This window comes from Episyrphus balteatus, chromosome X (genome assembly GCF_945859705.1).
Source record: "Episyrphus balteatus chromosome X, idEpiBalt1.1, whole genome shotgun sequence".
Taxonomy (NCBI): Eukaryota; Metazoa; Arthropoda; class Insecta; order Diptera; family Syrphidae; genus Episyrphus; species Episyrphus balteatus.
In genome coordinates, this window is record NC_079138.1 from 4,211,582 (window position 1) to 4,236,045 (window position 24,464).

At 30.2% G+C, this 24,464-nt stretch overlaps 1 long non-coding RNA gene across 1 annotated transcript in view; it reads left to right on the plus strand.

The window, feature by feature from the left end:
- Positions 1–18,538, plus strand: part of LOC129920739 (uncharacterized) — a 196,138-nt gene extending 177,600 nt beyond the window's left edge. The window contains exon 4 of the long non-coding RNA XR_008773305.1: positions 17,916–18,538. This is a non-coding gene — a long non-coding RNA (uncharacterized LOC129920739). The remainder of the gene's footprint in view (positions 1–17,915) is intronic.
- Positions 18,539–24,464: the final 5,926 nt, after the last annotated feature.

The following is a 24,464-nucleotide window of genomic DNA, read 5'->3' on the forward strand; positions in this document are numbered from 1 at the left end:
CCAGTTGCCACTCTGATCTACTTAAGACTGTGCGGCAAAAAAGCTATAGGTACCTACTACTCCCCGGGATCGGCTCAGCTTGGCTTGTGCAAAAGAAGGGGACTTCCCCCGCCGCCCGTGCCATCACCATCGCCATCGCCATCACACACCACCATCATCTTTAGAGACAACAGAAAAGGAGTAGTGTTATAGAAATAATTTTAAATGTTTTATTTGCTCCTCACTCGTCGCCGAAACGCGCAGATAAAAATCTCTAAATGTATGAAGAAGGCACTGTATCAGCTTCTGCCGCTGCTGGATGAGGTGTAGCTTACTGCAGAAAAATTAACAAACAAACTAACAGAAAGGACCCACCACAATAACATCAGTACTATGATGACGAAAAACGACAAACATGGAGTGTTCCAGGTTGCAGAAAAAAATACAGGCAAAAAAAAAAAAAAACAGTTTCGTGTGCCCTTTTGCAACGCTTATTAACTTTTGGTGTAGAAAAGAATTTCTATTGTATTATTGATTTGTTTTTTTTTTTTTTTTTTGCATCTTTTATGCTGCTGAGTATATATGGTGGACGAAGGCAACCAACAAACGAGCCATAGAATTACTGGAGACTTGCAAAATCAAATTCAATAATGCGTGCTTTTGTGTTTGGGATTTTTTTTATTTTTCGTTTGTTTGTTTTGTTTTTTCTGCGTTCTCCTTTGCTATTGGATTCCTCGAAAAGGCTACATCAGTGGAACACGAAAAAGTAATACAGAAGAAGAATATGATGACAAATGCGTTAGTGAAACTCCATTGACGAGCAAAGACAATGGTCGTAGTCGTATATAGTCGAAGTCCAAGTCGATGGAGCTTGCGGGAACGTAACGCACAATAAGAAGAAGATGACAATGACGGCAAATTTACGGTGTTGCCCTGGTGTCTACCTTGATCCCAAAGCCGATCTTATTAATAAAAAAAAAAAACTAACAATCCTTTGACTTTGAGACGTCCTGATTCAAAAGGTTGTTATTAACTACGGTCCTATATGGTTGCTAAAAAGACGTTACAAAACTCGTTGTTATCTTAAGTTTTCTGAATTCGAGAAAAGAAGCTGAATCGAATTCGATGTTTAATAAAAAATAATTATAAAATCGTTAATTAGTTGATTTTATTAAAAATTGAAAAAAAAAAGTCGCATCGTACTTATTGTTTTATTAACCCTTTCGGTACCAGCGTTACTTTCATGTAACATATTTTAAAAAATTCGTAAAAAATATTCCATTAAATAATTTTTTAGGTTTCGATGGCTTAATTGAAAGATAATAATGCCTAGTTACTGGATTATCACAAAATGTTAGTCAAATATCATACTTTTAATTTTTTGTATCGAAAAAGGGTCTGAAATTCACATTTTTTTTATATATTGGTCATAATTTTGAAAAAAAAATCCAGAAAGTGTTTTGTTTTTTGGCTTAGAAGAAGTAACCCGACTCAGTTGTCCGACTTTTTTTTTGGTGGTCATTAGGCAGTGTATTTTACTTACATGCAACATGAGAGTAACACATTATTTTTGATATTTATTATTTTGGAAAATAACTTTTTGCTATTCATATTTCTTAGTTGTGATGTTTTTGACACGATGATACTGAAAAAAAAACATTTTTTTAATATTGATTTTCATAGCTTGAGTTCGAAAGGGTTAAGGTTTAAAAATTACAAATGTATTTTTTTTGGGAGCGGGTCATAATTCTGCTTGTCAAAATTCTGTATGACAAAATTCTGAACGTCAAAATACTGTATGGACAAAATACTGACTTGCAAAATTCTGTTTTGTAAAATTCTGTACGGCAAAATACTGTATTTTCAATACAGTATTTTTAAAGAAATTTCCTTTGATAAAAAAACACTAAATAGTAACATAAATTTTTTTATTGTAGGCTTAAATAGTAACTTTAAATATAATTATTGACAGTAAAGTTGTAATTTTATACAAACATAATTATTAAAGTAAAAAAGTAAATCAATTCTAGGAACACAAATCAAACTTTTCTTAAACATACAAAATACATTTTACAAAAAAAATGTCAAAATCAATATAAATTTAATTTTTTTTCAATCCGTTTTAGGTATGCAACGTGGTTTAATTCAGATTGTTTTTTTTTTTTAAATAAGTGTAGTTCTGTTTTCTCTCTCTATCTTTTTCCCGTTGCTCCTAATAAAGTACCTAGACTAATTAGCATTAGAAACTTGCCTCTTTATTAAGTTGATCTCTTAGAAATTCATAGTAAACCCTCTTTTAAATATATCTGTATTTCAAAATTCTGTAAAAATGCTGTAAAAAATATTGTTTTGATATACAGAATTTTGATGTACAGAATTTTGAAATACAGTATTTTGACCAACCAGAATTTTGCTGTACCGAATTTTGACTTTCAGAATTTTGTTCGTACAGCATCTTGCACATACAGAATTTTTGACATACAGTATTTTGGCATACAGTATTTTGAATACAAAATTTTGCAACACACAGAATTTCGACCCCAACCCATTTTTTGTATATGTATTTTCAAAAAAAATTAATACTAGCCCTAAATCTAAAAAAAAGTTCATTAAAAAAAATGTCTTCGAAATCTTTCAAGCAAGACGTCAAAATAAAGGTTTTCATTACTGAAAACTTTAAGTTTTTTGAAGGTTTCGGTATTCAAATTACAAATCTATTTTCTTAAGATTACAAAAAAAAAAAAAACAACTATTTTAACAAATTTTAAAAAAAATACCAGAAAATAAGTTTTAAAACACATACAAAAAAAAATTAAATTTCGTTCAAGATTTCCTTGTGCTATTTTTGTAATGGGAAATTTCGTTTCACTTCAGTTGCTTACTAGGCTTTAGACACAAAAATTTCAAATTTATGTCAAAATTCTGACTACAAAACTCTGGTTTTCAAAATTCTGCTTTTTTTCAAGAAAATTCTGTTTTTCAAAATTCTGCTTTTTTCAAGAAAATTCTGCTTTTCAAAATTTGTTTTTTTTTTTATATTCTGCCTTTCATTAAAATCCTGCCATAATGTTTTTGAAGAAAAAAAATTTTGCTAATTCTGTTTTTTTTTTTCATAGCTTATGCGTTTACTAAACAAAAATACACCTCATTGCTGTAATTTAAGTTTAGTACTTTCCTAACTGTCTAGAAGACTTTCTTATAACCCACATCTCGTAAGTAAGTAATCTGAAATAAGCAGCAAATTTTGCGAGATGATGATTTTACAAAACTCTGGAAAAAATTAAAAAAGCACGCGCTTTTTTATTTTTTTTGCAGAAATTTGTAAAACGGAATTATGAAAAGCCGAATTTTGAAAAGCAGAATTTTGGAAAACAGAATTTTTAAAAGCAGAATTTTGAAAATCTGAATTTTGAAAAGCGAATTTTGGAAAACCCGGCAGAATTTTGACCCCAACAAATTTTTTTCGAATTTTCGAATTTTTTTTTTGAATTTTTCAATATTTTTTTCGAAAATCCTGCTCCCATAACTGAAATTGCGAGTCATTTTCCTATTACTGTCTTCGGGTGTCTTTAGATTTCAAAATCTTACGTAGATAGTATCCATAGGTGCAAGCCACATTTAAACCACAGTGAATGCACATAATCGTATACGGTTGGGTGATAATTTACATGCAGACATCATTAAGAGCAGGGCACCTCGCGAAAGAGCTTTCTTGTTTAAAAGATCGATAACTGGTCCGCGCAATAGGTATATACATTGTCACAGTGTTCACAATAAGTCATTGGTTTTCTTTTCATCTGTCGTCTTCCTTTTCCCTTCCTCTTCCTCTCTCTCTCTGAGCTGTACTGTTTGCTGTGTGCTTGTGTCCTTGTTATATAGATATTTTTACACAGAGCCCTTTTTTCCGATAAATCTCATTCAATATACGAAAGGTAGGTAAGGTAGATTGTACCTACCTAAATAATTTTTAATTTTTTTTTTTTTCGTTTTTTTTTTAAACTTTCGTACTTCTTCTTGCAACCGCATCAGCAGAGTAAAGAATCCAAGAAATATGAATTCCAATGAAAATGGAGCATTTTATTAGTTTATTGTTTCATTTTTTTTTTTTTTATATTTTTTGAATAATATTTTTCTGGTTGGAGAGACTCCCTGCTGTCGTGGTGATGCTGTGTAAGGGTAAATATTTTTTTTTTTTTATATATATTCCCCAAAAAGACGTCGAATTGCTAAAAGATTTGCACACAGCATACAAAAAAAAAAAAAAAAGGAAGACCTGGATAGCGAAAAAAAAAAGATACGACATCTCGGAACGACAACAACAACAACGAAAATCTTGGGGAAATTTCGCAAGTAACACCTGGTCTTATCTAAATAAGAGCGCGCATACAGCCGTTTAACGAATCACGAGAAACTGGAACTCCAAAAAAAAAAAAAAAAAAAAAAAAGTGAAAAAAAAGGATGAGCGCGGAGCAACACAAATAAATTGTTAAGCTAAAGAAAAAAAGATACATATACAAATATTCGTCGTGGATGTTATCGCAATCCATTATACATATTTGCGAAGTAAAAAAAAAAAAAAACTTTGCAAAAAAATAAATAAGCTTGGAAGGAAACAGAAATGCTAAATCAGAAAGGGCATGTCCCCTTTTTAGCATTGTTTAAGATGTTTGCGGCAGTTTTCATTGAACCCTGTTCGGCGCAGAAAAAAAGAGTGTTTCTAGGAAAAATTTGGAGAATCAATAAATTGTGCCACTGCTGCCGCCGCCGCCGCCACCGTTGTCACTACCGCCAACTCGTACAGATATATACATATATTAAGGATATTTTAAGGGACATACAGGGTGTCCCAAAAGTAATGGATCAAACGAAGTATGCTAATAGGGGATCTTAAGGGCTCTCAGAATTTGGTAACTTGTTCATCCCAAATCCTTACGGTTTTCGATTTAATGCAATTCTTGTGAAATTTCGAAAAATCTCGACTTTGCAACAGTATTTTGCTTCCTGCTGCCATTATTGATTTTTGTTTTTTACAATTCTTTTACTAAAACATTGACAAATAATTAGGAACAATTAATTAATCAAAATATTTTTTATTCCATAAGCCATTTCAATGCAAATTAACTAACAGTTTCAAGTTTTATAAAAAATCAATTTTTTACTTTTATTTGAGAGCAACACCGCAAAAAAAATGTCTATGGTGTGAGAATGGTTTATTATTTTAAAAAGTTGCTCTGTTATTGTAGTTTTCAAAAATGTATAAAAGTTTCCAAAGTTGCAGTTAGATCGCAAAATATTACAATTTGAATTCAACAAAACAGGGTTTTTCAAAGCAAAAATACAAACGAAAATAGAGGCTTTTGTTCAAAGAAAAATAAACAAATAACAGTTCGAGAAAATGTGTTTGTTTTGGTTGTTTTTTGCTCTGAAAACCCCTGTTTTGTTGAATTCAAATTGTAATATTTTGCGATCTAACTGCAACTTTGGAAACTTTTATACATTTTTGAAAACTACAATAACAGGGCAACTTTTTAAAATAATAAACCATTCTCACACCATAGAAATTTGTTTTGCGGTGTTGCTCTCAAAAAAAAGTAAAAAATTGATTTTTTAAAAAACTTGAAACTGTTAGTTAATTTGCATCGAAATGCCTTATGGAATAAAAAATATTTTGATTAATTAATTGTTCCTAATTATTTGTCAATGTTTTAGTAAAAGAATTGTAAAAAACAAAAATCAATAATGGCAGCAGGAAGCAAAATACTGTTGCAAAGTCGAGATTTTTCGAAATTTCACAAGAAATGCATTAAATCGAAAACCGTAAGGATTTGGGATGAACAAGTTACCAAATTCTGAGAGCCCTTAAGATCCCCTATTAACATACTTCGTTTGATCCATTACTTTTGGGACACCCTGTATACTACAGAGATATAAGGAATAAGGCATTTCTGTGGATTTTTCGTTTTATTTTTTTTTTTTTTTTTGATTTTATTTAGCATATATTGCTCTTTAGGAAAGGTATAGGTATATTTAACTTGAAACAAGGTCCTGGGTTGGGGTTTTTTTTTTTTAGAGGTTATGATCGTTAAAAAAAAACCTCCCTAAATGCCTTCCTATTTTCACGTTATATGCCTAAAAAAAAAAAAAAATTACTATCAATCAAAATCGAGCTCCAATTACTAATAAAACACACGACTCGAAAACAAACCCCAAAACATCTATAACTACCACCCACCCACTCAATCAATATCAGCCTTATGCATACACAATTCCATATTCCAATAACAAAAATAACAAACTATCAGTTTCGTGCCAGAACGACGCGACGCGAAGCCAAGTACACACACAATTATTTTATTCGTAGGTAATTGCCTTGCAATTTGAACAGTAATTGACACTCCAATAGTATATTTCTTTCCCATCATTTAATAGCTTCAAACTTCGTTCGACTTGAAGATGACTGATCTTTGTTATCGAAATTCAACTAGACCTCCTATATTCATGTGGCTTTTATATTAGATTCTAAATGCTAGGGAGTATTTTTGGTTTATTCTGAAATTGCATAATATTAATGCCGTTTATATACGGCAAAAGCTTGTCAATAAATAATAACAACTATTAAAAGTGGTAGCTAGCAAAAACATAGGTATACTATCGGGCTAAGCTTTGTTTGGGGCTCTTGGCAGGGCATATATACATTGGCCAATTCCAATGCCAACCCAATCCCAAATCGTAACCATATAGACAAACGGAAATGCTTGTTAGCAACCTGACGGTTTTTTTTTTTTTTTTTTTTTTCTTCCTCTTCCAAATTGAGGCACTATCAAACCAGGGTGGCTTGTTGGTTGTTGTTATTGTTTTCTCCCTATTTATTATCCTTAACTTAAGGCAGGAAAAAAAAAAAAAAAAGTCATTAAACTTTAACATGAACCGCGAAACGACCGACGACGACGACGATGAAAATTCGAAATGGAAAAATCTCGTGATTCATTTTATTGAACTGTTTTGTTTATGGTAAGTTGTTTAATAAGAACGAAAAATAAAATAGAAAAAAAGAAAAAAAAAACACTTAAAGAGAAAATAAATTAAAATCAGCAAAAAGTGACAAGATGGGGTGTGCTTATATAAAGGTTTACGTATAGCCTAAAAATTTAAAGAAAGCTTTTCAGAGTCTAAAACAGCGATATAACAACTTTAGAATAAGGTCATTAGATACAATGGGTCAGGCAAAGGATATATATAACCTAACTATGGAATGGATGCCTTTGTGGTGGTGGTATAGTTGTAGTATATCTCTAACCAATCTATCCGCTATACCAAGACCAACTTGCAAAACACAAAAAAAAAAAACTTAACTTATTGTTTTAGACTGTCATCGCGTGTCACTTTCATGTTCATTCGATGTTCTGATGGGCATACAGATAGCACATCGAAAACTTCACTTCTACTTCTGCTCTATCCACCCACTTGCAACACATGAAATACATCTTTAACGAGTAGGTATTATCGATATATATTTGTCACAATTTGACATTTAGTCACAATAAGTTGGTGATGGAGATCGAAAGCGAGTTTTGGTGTAAAGTTTATGAGTTCAGGCCTATATTATTTAGGTACAAAATTCAAAATCTCGTTGCTATGCAGCCAAAATGCACTAAGTCAAAAAACATAGTTTTGAGTAAATCGATTTTTAAGATTATTTCTCTTGTGAAAATTCAATGTTAACTGTTATTTGTCAGATAATCACTTTAAACACAAACTCAACATTTTGACATTAGTTTCCAAAAACTTTTTTGGTTTTTGAATAACAAAAATGATAATTATGTGAACAAAAGTAGAAAAAGCCATGACTTAGTGCCTTTTACCTGTAATGATTTGCATTTATTTGTTCGTAATGAATACTTTTCTGGCATATAAAGTTAAAGGAAACAACATTATAGCACAAAAGTAAAGACAAAATCTCAATTATACCTAGTTAAATCAGAAATTTTACAACGTAGAAGAATTAAAAACAAGTAACTATTAAAAGAAGGCTTTAAAAATGGAAGCAATTTAAAATAATCTCTTCCATCTAATACATCTAGTTCTGGAAGGAAATCTTTTGTCTAACATTTTGATGGTAATGATGAAAACCAAGAATGAAAAATTTCAGGAATAACACCTTTCTTACAAATGAGGCGTTCATAATAATAAAGGGTGAAGTCCACTTCTCTATACATAAGTCGGATTTTTAAAGGTCTTTTAAATTAAGGGTTTTGTTCTACATAAAATAATATACAAGAAAGAAATCTGTGAAACCTTTATTTCAAAAGTTCCTTTAGTTCTTGAGAAAAGGCTTTTCAAAGTTCAAAATAATGCACAAATTTTAAATGGACTTAACCCATTATTACTCTGAACACCTCATATAGGTATCAATCAGGTCTTTCTCCTAGTTGTGCTAATTTAAGAGGTTCGGTGTACCCTGTACAGTCTTGGCCATTTTTTTACCGGCAGATAATTAGGAACAGTATTTCTCCCTCTTCGAAAATTCTTAAAACGTTCAAGTTTCGAAAATTGTGGTCAAATTCATATTAAGTTTGAAGTATTCCCGGTTTATTTTTTTCGTATCGAAAACATTTAATTTGAAGCCAGTTAAGAACGAGAATTCTAATTCATTTTTAAAAGGTTATTAAGATTCATATAGAAAATTCAAGTCGTCTTTACTCGCTGATAAACTTATAATTTGTATTAATCTATTTACATTTGACCGCTTTTTTCTTACATTTACCTCACAAGATACTTTGTAAGTCATTTTTCAAATTTAAAAATGTTGTTTTGAAGACAGGAAAAATGCACTAAGTCTCATTAATTTCTCTTGCTATAAACTGGTACTGATTTAATTTTTTTTGCGTTACAGGTAAAAAGCACTAAGTCAACTTAGTGCGTTGTGCCTGTATTAAAGTTATTTTTTCTGACTTCGTGCAAAAATATACCTCAAATAATTCATAAAGTACGCCAAATATTTCTTAGTGTGGTATTTTACTAGATCGATATCATCATTCTGAACCGTTTTGCATTTAAATCTAAAAATCCTTAAAATATGACTTAGTGCGTTTTGGCAGCATAGCGACGATCTATAGCTTTTAAAGGTTTTAGTGAAGAAATCAAATTTTTTAAATAATTTCCTACAAATCCATCGAGTGATATATTAAAAGAACGGCCTCTTATGCCCAATTTATTCACTCTTCATTATATTTAAAGTTGCCATTCAAAAAATTGAAAATCTGTCAAATCGGATATGAATTTTGAAATTTCCCATTTTAAATGGCGACTTTAAATTTAATGGAGTGTGAATAAATTAAAGCCTTAAAGCTGTATTATTACAAATCTTTAGTTTTTTTTTTAAGATTTTCGAGAAAAAAATCATAAAAAAAGGGATTTAAAAAATTTCCTTCAAGTCCATTGAGTTATACATTAAAAGAAGGGCCTCTCTCAAAGCTGTACATATTCATAACTGAAAACCAAAAATTTCTTGCAAATCTGGTTACTGACTTATTTGCAATCGAAATATTTTGTTTAAAGTTTTTTTTTAAGATTTTCGAGAATAAAAGCTAAAAAAAGGGAATTTTAAAAAATTTCCTTCAATCCATCGAGTGATACATTAAAAGAAAGGCCTCTCTCAAAGCTGTACATATTCATAACTGAAAACCAAAAGTTTCTTGCAAATCTGTTTACAGACTAATTTGCAATCGAAATATTTTATTTTAAGATTTTTTTTAAGATTTTCGAGAATAAAAGCTAAAAAAAAGGGAATTTAAAAAAAAAAAATTCCTCCAAACCTATCGAGCGAGGTATCAAAAGAAAGGTCTCTTTAAATTCTATTAATGGATGGAAACCAAAAGTTCCTTCGTCTGGTCTGGTTGCTGAGTTGTCGAAATATGGATATATTTAACAAAAAAAAAAAAAACTTTTAATTTTCCATCATTAAAACTAGTCTCTTGACCCTCCAAAGAGACTTTTCATTCCAAAAAAAAAAAATTGAACAATAGCTCCACGACTTTACCTTTAATCACAATTATTCTTTCCTACGCCTTTTTCTTTTACTACCTTTAATCAGAGTTAGTCCCCAGTGCCTTGATGTTACTATTCTACAAAAAAACCAAAAAAAAAAAGAAAAATGAAAAATTATTATTTGATTTCATTTGGACAAGACTCTTTCGCACATATACCTACAATATTAAAATTTTATCCGCCTCCTCTCTGGCCTTGTCTGTTTATACAGAAAATATAAATATACAACAACAATACTGTCTCTCTGTCATCCTCATCTGCATGAAAATTCTTTGCTTATTTTCGTAATAAGCAAAAGCAAATAACATATACACGTAGAAATACATAAAAAAAAAATAAAATAAACATTATTGGAGATTCTTAACTTTATATATATATTTTCTAGGACTCCTATAGGTAGGCTTGATGCAGTTGCATTCCCTTCGTTTCTACTTAACACGTGTGTGCAATGTGCATCAAGGTACTAAAATGAAACTTACTGCAAAAGATGCGTTCTGTAAGAAACATGGCCGGATTTTCTACACTTTTTTTTTCTATTTAATACTGATAACTTGAACTTTTTATATTAAGTGTTGTTTTTATTTAGGTAATTGATTTATTTTAAACCTCCTTTCCCTTTTTTAACGGGGCTTGTCAATAATTAACAGAACGATATATGACAAATATTAACAATTTTAATGAATTTGCTGAATCAATTTAACCAAACTTGTCTAATTCCTTTATCCATTCAAAATTTTCGTTTTCCCACCCTTCAAAAAAATTTTAGAGGTAATTTTTTTTTTCTTAGAGGAAGTCTGAAAAATGAAAGAAAAATCGCCTTAAAAGCTCAAATTTTGAGATAGACGTATAAAACCAAAAACCTCGAGTTCTATATACAGCATACACACATATACCAAATATTACCATGTTTTCACCCTGCGTTTAGGAGGAATTCAAAAAACAAATTTTGCACTCAAAAATTTAAATTCCCCTTAAATCCCAAATTACAATTATGTCGTTTGTCCACCTCAAATTCTTTACATATTTCAGAAATCCGTTTAGAAGATATTTAAAAAACAAATTTTATAAATTCCCAACAAAAGTTACTCATACACCACAGTGAACATATCAAAATCCTTAAAAATTACTTTTTTTTTGTCAAAAATCCAAACCGAAATCGTTAGTCCACTACGATAAATAGATATAAACCAAAAATCATCGTTTGTCCACTCTTGTACTGAAAAATTCAGTGCCAAAAAACTTTCAAAAATTACTTTTTTTTCAAAAATTCCAAAAAGAAATTATTATTATTTTTTTTTTTTTTTCAAAAATCCAAACGGCAATCGTTTGTCCATATCTTCTAAAAGTAGAGTGGACAGACAACGATTATATTAGTATATGCAAAGATCTCGAGGTGAACAAACGACAGAAATTTGAATTTTTGGGAATTCTAGGGGACTTTGAATTTTTCAGTACAAAATTTGTTTTTGGACTATCTTCTAAACATAGAAGATTTTCGGTATATGTAAGTAACTCGATTTAGGGATTTAAGGGGGATTTCAATTTTTCACTGCATAATTTGTTTTTTGAATTGCTCCTAAGCGTTTTAGACGATTTTCATTTTTCAGAATTCCTATAAAAAAAAAAAATTGCTCTAAATTTTTTTTTGAAGGATGGACAAACGAAAATTTTCTGTAGACAAACATAGACAAAAGGTGGACAAACAAATTAGAAAAGTTTGGTTTAAAAATTTTGATGTCGCAGTAGCAGTTTCGGCTCCACGGAGCTGATCAATACTGTTTGAAAAAAGTATTATTTTTTCTGATTTTTTTTTTTTTTTTTTGTAGACTTTTAGGACTTAGATTCACAAAACCAGAAATTTTAAAATTTGACAGTTAATAGATTTGTTCATTCTAAACAAAATCATCTATCTGGAGAAAATTGTACAATTTTCCCATTGGGCCTTAGTTTTATAACTTCCAACCCTGGAATGATAGCATTGTCATTGTAGTTTGTCCAACCTACGATCCTACGAGGACTCCAACTTCAACGACGACGACAAGAGCGACAACGACAAAGTCTATATACGCATTGAAAATGAGTGATGTTCATATGGATTTGCTTTAGGAATAGAAAAAAAAAACTTCTTGATCCAGATATGAGCATTCAAAAAGTCCAAGACTTTGAATGATCTTTTTCTATATAAGTATAAACGTAGATACATTGTTAGCATCACACACATATACATTGCATAGAGAGCAAAAAACATATTTTATTCATTAGTGTTGTGTTTTTTTTTTTTTTTTTTTTATTTTTTTTTTTTGCCTCTGCAGTTCTGCTTGACCTATTCAATAGTTCGTTGGCTTAATGTTGGTTGATGATGATCACGGTAAGTTTAAAACTGACCGACACGAAGAAACCGAGGGACCAACACGCCGCCGACGGTATTTGCAGTGGCAGCGTGTTGAATGCATTTGTCTCCAATGTATCACCATCCAGCTACTCGTATACAAGAGAGGTATATCTGTTATAGATGGTAGATGACCAAAGTCATTTTTATGTGTTATCAGTCAAAGAAGAAAAAAAAAACAAATATGTGTGTGGTCATCATCATCATCACACAATAAAAACAAACACATTGGTAATTAATTTTTATGATTTATTCTTCAGTTGTTTTTGATCATTAATTACTGAGCAAACACTTAAGACTAAGGAATGTAGACGGTATAATATAATCATTGGCCAAAAAGCACTTATACAACTGTCAGCTGGATGGAAATTCCAACAGCTAAAAAAGTCGTTGTATCTTGCATTTGTTGTATGGGTCTGACAATTATAGTAGGTGGCCTTAATTAATTTGATGTATTTTGAATACCTATAAGGATAGCTGACTATGAACGGGAGCGGGTCAAAATTCTAACTTCAAAATTCAGATTTACAGGATTCTACTTTTTTTCAAGAAAACTCTGCTTTTCAAAATTCTGCCACCATTTTTTTTTTACCAAAAAAAAAATCTGCAAATTCTGCTTTTTTTTCATATAGCATATGCGTTTCCTTTACCAAAATACACCTCATTAATGCTTGCTTGCTGTTTAATCATCGCAAATAATTTTCAAACTGCTTAGAGTACTGACTGGGTTAGGGTCAAAATTCTTTTGTCCAAATTCTGCTTTCAAAATTCTGCTTTACAAAATTCTGCTTTTCATAATTCTGTTTTTCAAAATTCTGCACAAAATTAAAAAAAGGGTTTGGAAAATGTTAAAAAGCCCGCAATTTTTAACATTTTCCAAACCCTTTTTTTTAATTTTGTGCAGAATTCAGTAAAATCATTTTCTTGAAAAATGATCGCTAATTTGAATACCTACCTTCATAATTTGACATTCTTTGAATGCATATTAATTTTTGTTTTATAAATGAATAAATTTGAAAAAATTAAAAAAAAAAAAAGATTTTTAATATTAAGCACTTCCGAAAATAATTAAAAATTTATTAATTTATCAAATAAAGATGAATTCAAAAAAAAAAATTGAATAAGAAAAGGAATATTTTGTATCAAACAACATCGGTTCCAATTAGAATATAGATTTTATTTGAAAGAAATTCAATATTTATGTGTTTTAAAAAATATTTGCGACATTTAAACAAAACAAAAAATTACGACAGTACCAATGTTAAATTACATTAATGAATGTATTTTTCTTTAACATATGCGCTATGCTATAAAAAAACAGAATTTTAAAAAGCAGAATTTTGAAAAAAACAGAATAGAAAAAAGCCGAATTTTGAAAAACAGAATTTTTGCTAAAAAAGCAGAATTTTGAAGCCAGAATTTTGACCCGATTACATATTCCTTTTTTTTTTTATTTAATGTTTTGAATATCAATTTTTGTTTGACTAATTAAATAATTTTTCAATTTTATTATTTTTCGAAGATATTTTTAAATATATTGATTTATCAAAAAAAAAAAATATGAATATTACAAAAAATTGACAAAGTACTGTGAGTAAGTAATCTCAAATTGGCAGCAAATTTAGGCAGAAGATGATTTTACAAAATTCTGAAAAAAATTAGAAAAGTAAAACAGAATTTTGAAAAACAGAATTTTAAAAAGAAGAATTTTGAAAGGAGAAAAGCAAAATTTTGAAGGCAGAATTTTGGCAAAAGAGTTTTGACCCCGGTAGAATTTTGACCCCAACCTCTATGAACTTATACCTGAGAATTAAAACTTGTTAAAAGAGATCCAAACATATCAGCTTGCAAATAATTGAAAAAAAAGAAGATCTATTTGCATTGCAATAACTCAGCAACCACAGCCAGACCACAAGGAACTTTATCCATTAATAGAGACCTATCTTTTGTATGGATTTCAAACTTTTAATTGATCCTTTTGTTTATAGGTTCCTATGTATTTGTAAATAGAAATGTATGGCAAAAATCCTTTTAAAATTGGTTTAAGTGGCAAATATCTACATAGATTCATTTTCATTCAAGCAAATACTTTTTTTTACCGACTTCCAAAAAGGAGGAGGTATTCAATTCGTCTGTATTTTTTTTTTTTTTTTTTTTTGTTACCTCATAACTTTTGACTGAGTGAACCAATTTTGATAATTCTTTTTGTGTGGGATAGCTCGTGGCTGCGATGTTTCAATTTCAGTTCAGTTTTAGCCATGGGAACTATAAGAAAAACCATAAAACCCTGTTTTGATCCATGGAAGTCGGTTTTGTTTTTTGATAAAAAATTTAAATTATTTAAGAATTTGGTAAATTTGACGTTTTCACTTGCATCGTTGAAAAAGACTAAAGCAAGTAGGAACAAACAATATTGGGTATCACATGAATATCTAACAGTTTTCAAAAAAAGTTTTATTTAGAATTTTTCAACTAAAATTTTCGAAAATGTTTGAATATGATTTCTTTAACATCTTGATTTCTTTTTTTTTTAATTTAATTTTTACTCCAAAGCAACTCTCTCTCTATCTTTTTTTTTGTAAGATAATCTTCGATTTTAACAATGTTTAAACAGGAAGCCCTCTTCTTAAAATACACCAATAAGAAGCTATGTATTTACTATTTTTTACAGTCTTGGTTAGGTACCTATCTGATTTAGCTCAAAATAATGCCGGCTCACACAATGGCTGAACGTAAATCAAGCAATACAGTGTGAGTGTGGTTAGTTAAAATGAATTACTAAGCACAAAATTTCACAGCACTTATTCGCATCATTCTTGCTTCACACCAAGGTAAAAAAAAAAATTGTTTTAACTTCACCACCTAGTTGTTCAATTTTTAAATTATATATCCAAGCAAAAGAACTTTATACAGAACTGCAATTTAATTTAACGTTTGACAAAAAAAAAAAAAAAAATATGAAAAAGTGATGGATTTTAGTAAAGTCATCATAATTAGCTACAAAAAAAAAAAAAAAATCTATACCTGCTTAATCGCTTATTTCCGAAAAGAGCAAACTTACCCAATGATCCAAACTAAATCGGATTTAATCTGCAGCACAAAAAAAAATATATAAAAAAAACTGAATGCGTCATTGCTATCAGCAAAAGCGAACCATTAACCGCAAGCGGTCAATTTGACACACATGAGACAAACGTAGCGTAAAAAAAGGAAATTTTGCGAATAGAAAAAAATAAAAAAACAAAATACACACAGCAACTGCAACATCATCTATCTAGATACATTTAATCAGCATCCCCTAGATAATTTCATTTTTTTTTTTTTTTTTTTATTACCTATTGTATTTCTGTCGTCTTTTGTGTTACCCTAATATTAATGAACAAACATTAATGTGTCCCATTTTTTTTTTTCCCTCGAATATCCTAATCGAATTGTGATCCATCCAACTCACGAGAGTGCGTAAAAAATGGAAATCCATATAGAAAATCCTGGGGTGAAAAAAAAACGTAATTAATAAAAAAGGCAACTTGGGGGTAGAGATAAAAGCAAAAAAAAAAAAAAAAAAAAAAACAATACCCTTGCAAAGTGAGGTTTTTTATGCCATTTTTTCTCTGGGGCTAGCTTGTAATGTGTTGTATACTTTCATTTTTTTTTTTTTTTTTTATTGGAAATTATTGGAAAGTGTGTCGGAGAAATTAATACAAATTTAGATACACACACACGAAATGTCTGCTGTGAGGGTAGTTTTGGACACTTTAATGGCCGTGATACGTGCTGAAAATGAATAGAATAAAGTTAAGGGTGGTAGAATAAAAAAACAAAAAAGAAAAAACGAAACGAAATAGAAGCAGTGTTGAATTTTTCACATTATAATAAACATCGAGGTATTTTTGAGGTCATTAAACTTTCTCTTTAAAAAAAAAAAAAAAAAAGAAAAAATCTGTAGAAAGAATAAATAAAACGCACGACTGGGCCACATGAATTTTGTTCTTAAACGGGGTGATTTGTATAAGATCGCACTCCGACAAAGGGGTAGTATCGTTAAGTGAATTTATAATCAAACCCAGCAGTTTTAACACCATTGCCAAGTTTTAATTTTTTCATGCACAAAAAAAAAAATTGGTCGAAAAGCAGCAAAACATTTTTGCAAAATTCACGTTTAGGCCACCATCTTTGATATTAGTTTTTGTGAGATATTTATAAATCGCCTGCGGAAAGCAAAATTGTTCTAATGTCATAGAATTTCTTAAGGAACTACACCGAAAAAAAAAAAAAAACAAATATCAATTTAACATTTTTTAAATATCAGCCAAAAATGCTCTATAAAATGTGTTTTATGATATTTCAAATGTTAAAACAATATTTTTATTATCAGGATGATATTTAAATGTCACATTTTGGAAATTTTTTTTGATATTTTATTATCATTTTTTCATATCAATTTCTCATTCCAAATTATTGAAAAAATATTAAATAAAAAATTCTTAATGTTTACTTATTTAAAGGCGCTTTGTGTTTTTTCGAAGTACAATGTATGATTTACTGAGAAAATTTGATCGGCAATAAGATTTTACTTCACATAGTTTGGGAGAAAATAACAAAACAATTAGCTATATTACCTATAATAGAAAAAATAATATTATCACTTTTTTGTAAAGAATATTCACTTTCAGTAATGTTTTGAAAAAAAGAAAGAAAATACTTAAAATAATAAAGATAATAAAAAAGAAAAAGAAAGAAATAGGTTTCATTACCTATAATAAACTAAAACGTAAAATCTAGTCAACATTGATATTTTAATTGTCAAAGAGAAATTTTCACTATCCACCTAAAATTAAAAAATGTCAAAATGATATGATAAAATATAGAATTGATATTTTAATTGTTGGACGACTTTTGTCACTCAAAAATGTTAATTTGATAGCTGTTATTATCAAATTTTTTTTTCGGTGTAGAATAATTTTGCTTTTTGCCGATGAAATTTAGAAAATATTATAGGCTTTATAACGGTTGTCAATTATCAATACGATATTTGTTAAATATCAAGAATTTAAATGAATTGGTATTATTGTTGTCAATTTATCAATAAACTTTGGAATTTGTGAATGGTCTTACAAAAAAAATTGGTATTTATCAAATTTTATCTATCAAGTAAAAATTCCTAGTTGACTAGTGTATAATTCAATCTCGACTGAAACTGAAATGTAAAATTAAAATATAAATTCACAATCAAAATAAACAATAAATGATTCTTAAATCTGTCAATTGACAACCGTAATACCTAAATATATTGCAATTGATATATTCTATCGTTTATCAATCAATTGATATTTATAATAACCGTATAATAGTGATGATGATTTGAGTAATATTATATTAGTAAGTGAAATTGATATTACGAAGATTACAAGCAAGTACACAATGTTGAAAGTTTTTTTTTTTTTAATTTTGTATCACAATTCTCAATTCCCATTTAATTCAACAGTAACTGTACTTCCAGATTATATATTTCATGCAACTTTACCTTCCGGACTAAACATGCCAACCACAATGTCACCTAAATAAATAAAACAACTTGGTCCTGTACAGTAATCGGAATATCGGCTCAAGAATTCGGAAGATTTTAAAAACTAAATGTCGAGCTAGACTGAAAGGAAAATGCCTCATGAAAAATGGACGCTGTGAAGGTCTTGGAAGGCAGAATGGTCTTCGGGCTTCCTAGAATCGAAAGTCACTATTAGAGAAGCGAGAATTGAAAACGCCAACTTTTAAGGTAACTTGCCAAAATGTCATAGTACAGTATTTTTGTAAAAACTTAGTTGGATAAAAAAGTTATATTTTAACCCTCTGCCGGCACACGGGTGCGAATTTGGCAGGACAAAAATAAAAAAAAATACGATTTTTCAAAAAAGTGGTCATAAAAAAGTCTCTTTATAAGGGTGAAAATATTTTTTTTCGGAATTGTGAATACAATATTCGAATTCCTCGGAATATTCTACATCAATTTCATACTTGATTCTCTATAAAATATTGTGACCGAAAAAAGTTCTAGCGACATGAAAAAGTATAAACCAAATTCTCACCCGTGTGCCTATCACGTCACAAAAAAGAGGTGTGCCTACAGAGGGTTAATAAAACTGGTATTTGCACCAGTGTTAAGATTTTTTTACATTAATTTTTAATGTTCCATAACAAAAAAAAAAATCCGTCGTAATTTAGAAAAGGTACACTGGTGTGAGCATAATAGCATCAAATGTTATTTATTTGATTTAGAATTCTAACTTGATTGAATTTAGTAGATATAACATTTCTGTTAAGAAGATTAAGTTGTTTTGTTTCATTTTATCTTAAAAACCCCAAAATATGTACAAGTATTTTTTTAAGTGTAAAAATTATTAATTTTTTGATTACATGTTTAGTAAAATCTATCAAAACATTCTTCAAAAAAAAAAAAAATATAAAATGGTGTGTGAGATAATTTCTTTTTCAGTACAGGAATAGAACTTTTTAGACCTTTCTCAACTAATAACCTTGGTAATTCCAACAAATTACATTACTTTTTCTCGTTAGCCCACCCTTAGTTCAAAAGTTATGACACAAAAAAAAAACTTTTTTCAAAATTTGTATATTTTTTCAGTGTAAAAATTACAATTTTTCTCAATTAACCATGGTATTTCCAACAAAAAAATAATCATTTAATGTGTAAAAAGGACAATTATTACACTGAAAAAAAAAACAAAAAAAATCAATAATTTTTACACTTCAAAAAATAAATTGTACATATTTTGTGGTTTTTAATGTGAAATGAAACAAATCAACTTAAGCTTCTTAACACAAATGTGAAATGGACTACATTCAATCAAGTTAGAATTCTAAGTCAAATGAATAAAATTTAAAGCGCATTGCTGACACCAGCTGGTTTACCTTTTCTAAATTATAGATTAAAAAAGGTCACTATGGTGCATGCATACATACTATTTTTTTTTTTTTTTTTTTTTTTTTTGAGGTGAATAAAAACTAATACTTCTATAATTTTTAAACTAAGCATAGGATGGGGAATATAAAAGTTGGGCTATCCTGGGCTAACGTTGGCCAAACGAACCACAGTGCACAATTTTTACACTGAATAAAAAAAAAAATATTTTTTGTGATTTTTTAGATGAAAAAATCCAGGCAGCATTGAAAAAAAATTTGCATTTGGGGGTACCAACCAAATTTGACAGTTAAAATATTGAAAATCTCTTTCTATTTTTACCTGAGAGGGTTAAAAAAATAAAATTTGTTTTTATTATTATGAGAATAAACCAGATCTAGTGAGTTAAACAACCAACGTAGTGGATTATGGTGGTGGAAGGAAGGAGAGGTAGGAGTATGATATCCTTTTACTTAACTACTCTAAAATAAAACCCAAAACGAAATGAAATTAAAACCTTCTAATGTTTCATGAAAATATTTCGATTTTACCCCAGAAAAAGAAAAAAAACTAAAAAGAAACGAAGAAAAGTGACCAAAAAGAAAATTAAAAAAAAGAAAAAAAAAAAAATTCACCCAACATCTCGTATATTTTGCCTTTTTTAATGTATGTATGTACCTACATATGACACTATACACCCATTGAGAGAGTATGTATGCCATCATATGGCTCAAGACGTTGTTGGTTTTGTGTACATCATTCCCATATATACCTACACAATGTCTTTCCAACGACAAGTTATTTTTTTTTTTTTTCTTCGACTCTCTCCTTACCATCATCACCCACCACCCACTGCCTTTCTATTTTGCCTTGAAATCCAACAGCACCACATCAAGAAAGGGAAAGAAAGAATTTTTCTTAAAAACAAAAAAAAAAAAAAAAAAAAAAAAAAAAAAAAAAAAAAATAAGAGTGAGATGGAAAGCATTACTATCCAATTTAGCCACCAAGAAAAAATTAAAATACAAAAAAAATCCGCACTTGCAAGACACATAGAACGACCGAAGACGCGACGACACAGCACAGCACAGCACAAGCAACAACAACAACAAAAACAAAATTCTATTCCTTCATTTTGCCCTTCCCTTTTCGTTTTCGTATCAAGTGAGTGTTATGCTGATATTTTGGTCACAGCACAAACAAAAAATATATAAAGAAAAAAACCCAAGAGGGCGAAGTAAAAAACACGGCTGAATCTCTCACCCCCATCTATTCTACTACTCAGCTCTCAGCCCAACCGCATTCCACACACCACCACTACATACCTACTTCCACCAAAACAATCGTCAAAAGTAAACTAGAAAAAAATACAAAAACAAAAAATAAAAAACAAAAAAGTCCACGTATACTAATACTAACCGAGCTTCTTTCCCCCCAAGAATCTTCAAGGAGTCCTAGTCCTAGTCGCCATGAGCAACAACAACACACAGGCAGGACACCAAGGGAAGAAACGACAACGGTAACGATGAAAGCATTACAAGTTACAACCAAGGCAGACTGATGATAATACTATTGAGCCGAATATAAAGAAAAAAAAAAAGTATAAAAAATAGCAAAAAAAAAAAAAAAAAATAAAATAAAAAAAAATCGCAGAAAGGACGACGACGAGGACGAATACGAGGACGAGGGCGACGACGGTGACGGTGGCTACGACGACGACGACGGAAAGAAAAGTGCTTTTTCATTTCTACTTTAATGAAAAATCCACCAGTGAACCAAATGGATGGTGAGTATGAGGATGAGGATGAGAGTGAGGGTGATTGTGTGGTAGTGGTGGGGGTGAATGGGTGGTTGATGGTAAATGCAAAACCCCCGAGGATGCTGGCAAAGACGCATCAAAAATATGAAGGGATTTTGGTGTTCTTAAGGATTCTTTTTCAGTTTTTTTTTTTCTTGAAGAAAAAAAAATATTGAGGGAAAGAGAAAGCATACAAAATTATAAAGCGAAAAAATGCGGGGAAGTATAGAAAGTGTGTATATGTATGTGTGTGTGTATAATTATATATTCACCACTATGCGAATGAGGAACAAGGTAGCACTTTTATACCGTAAACCCTCTTGTTACCCTTACCCATCGTTGTGATCCTGATCCTTGTGTCGTTAGCGAAGAATCTTTTCTTTGGCGCCCAGTATGGGTTTGGCTGCAGCCTTTTGGGATGACATTGATAGTCTATCAGTTCGAGATGGTGAGGCCAACCGTCGCGTCCGCCCGCCCGCTCGGAGGGGTATGACGATGATGGGATGATGGTGTGTGAGTGTAAGGACGACGATGACGATGACGACGGTGATGATAATAAAGCTTGTGACGAATATGTGGGTTGAAGGGGTGTAAGTGCAGAATTTTTATTAATTTTTTTTTTTTTTTTTTTTTATTCGACATCTGAGAGCGGTGGTAGCGGGCCCCTTATACCTCCACACACTCAATCGATTTTTTCTCATTTTCTCTCATTTTTTTCTCATTTTTTTTTTTATAATTTCTTCAAGGATTTTAGAGTCTACCCCGCATTTCGTTGGGCTTTCTCTAAGCTCTTAGATTCTTTCTTTCGATTTCGTATTCTGTTTTTTTTTTTTTTTTTTTTGTTCGTTTTTTGTTTTTTTTTTTTTTATGGGGGCTAAGAGGCTGGGAAAAAATATCAGCAAAAGGAGCCACAACCACTGTCGAGTTTTTCACTCGTGTGCCTCTCTCTAAACCCGATATACCGATGCTAATGATGTTTTTTTTTTTTTTTCTTATTAAATAGGGGAAATAAGAAATTCATTTTTTTTTTTTTTTTTACTTCTTTCTTTTCTAGGTAGGTATACTAGGATTTTAGCTTAAGGCGGATGCTGGGGGTGGAGGCATATGTACCTACCTATATATACATAAAAGATTTGATTTTTTTTTGCAGGAAAAATAAAAAAAAAAAAACGCGGTGTATGCTGTGTCAAATGGGAATTTGTATGAAAGTGGATATGTTTTTATCTGCGTGATGAGGAATTTCTGTTTGATTGTAAAAACAAAGGGGGTGAGGGGGGGGGTTTATTTGAAAATTATATGATTTTAGTTTTTGTTCATATGTTTGTGAAGATAAGTATAGATTAGAGTAGTACATTGAAAGTAGCTACCTTAAGAGAGTAGATACTGACAAGGGGGTCGGCTTCAAAGGCTTGAAGTTGTGATTTTTTTTTTTTATGAATACCTATGTACTTTATAGGTCGTTTAGGATGGGTTTTTAAAAAATCTTATTAAAATTAACTGAATCTTAGTCGAAAAGACTAAGACCTTTGACTTTGGTACTAATGGGTTTTTGAAAGCGTTTAATGCAAGTCTAAAAGAAGGACAATTTTCAATGATTAACTAAAAAAAAAAAAAAACCAAAACAGTTCAGCAATAGCTTTGTCACTTGTGTGCAACTAATTTAGATAGGTTTTGTCTAGGCTTTCTGCATTGCAATAATTGTCAACTATCAATTTTTGTTGTATAGGTACCCTTTCGAACGAATATTGGACAAAAATCTTTACATCAGTTTCATTTGATATTCCGACGATTCTCTACTTCGTTCGATTAGAAGCTACTTTGCATTGGATATTCCTGGTGTACCACAGGGTTCCGTTGCACAGTGGAAGTGGAAGTACGATTTATTTTGATTCTGCAAGTGTTTCTAACAGTAAATTAGTTGAAGAATCAGAAAATGAAAACTGTTTTTCAAAAAAAAAAAAATTGTGGGCCTGGAGATAATCGCTCAAAGTTGAAAAATAGTGAAAACTGATAAAAATACAAGTAGTTTCAAAATGATCTATTTACCGTATAATTTCAAGTTTTGAACCAACTTTTTTTGTAAATAGGCTTAAAATAAATTGACAAACAATATGGTACATTAGTTTAGCGAAAAAGAATTGAATACGATTTTTTTGACAAAAAACATTCCATTTTAGTGACTTTTTATGTTCACATAAGGTTTTAACTACTTCCTCTGTTTGCCTCTGTTGGCGGATAGGTTTCGTTAGATAGTGTTAAATCTCAGCAATAGTTTTCCAATCTCACCCGAAGACGTCCGTATTCGGTTTTTATAGCAATTTCAATCTGAAAAAGTCATTCAAAAAAGCAAAAAAAAAAAAAAAAAAAAATGAGGCAAAAAAAAAATAAGCAGCTATTTTCGCCAGACAAATCTTTCTAAATGTATTTTGGTATGCTGAATCTGAATGTGAAGTCCGTTTTGCGAAACAACCCAAAATGTTTGATAAGATTGCAAAAAAAAAATTTAAACCCACAATTTTAAAGTTTTTCCCAATTTAGTCGCTGTTGGGATCAGGAGTTTGTGTTAATGAAACCTGCATTGCATATTTACCTATTAAAACAAATGTTTTTTTTTCACTAAGCCACTTTTTTGACTTTATTTATAACTATCGGAATCGGAATACAGTAAAACTGGTTATTTGAAGATTCTCTTATCTTTGGTTCCACTTGTCTCCAAAAAATGATAGAATGATTTGATGGAATGTTCCGCTAATTGAAGGAAAAGTTTAGGCTTGGTAGCCGTTTAAAAGTTAAATTTTGAAAAAAATGTCATACCTACCGTTTTTGGATATTTTTCTTTTTTTGAAAATTTTTGATTTTTTTTTTTTTGTTTTTTTTTTATTTATGTAAAATTTAAACGGTATTTATTATTAAAATGTTCAAATAAACTCAAAAGAATTTGATTTTTCCAGTAAAAAAGTGATTGGAAGTAAGTCATTTACAGCTGCAAAAACTTGATTTCTCAGATTTTTTAATATAATTTTTTTCTGAGTGGACGTGGCAATGGGTGGTCATTGATGTAGGTTTGTCTTGCTATTAGCTACCTTTCCTGCAAATTTCATGAAAATTGGTTCAGTAGTTTTGTCTTAATTGAGTTTTTTCCGGTCTCCCATACAAGGTGCCCCACTGTGCGTTGTATCTCTTTTTTTATTAATATTCATAAATGAAAAACTAGTAGGTACCCACAGTTTTCATAATTCGTTTTTTAATCCATGCATTTTAATCAAATGCATTTTACTATCGTTGTGACTTATGCCACTTTATCCATGAGTGCGGCACTTATGTGTCATTAACCACTTTT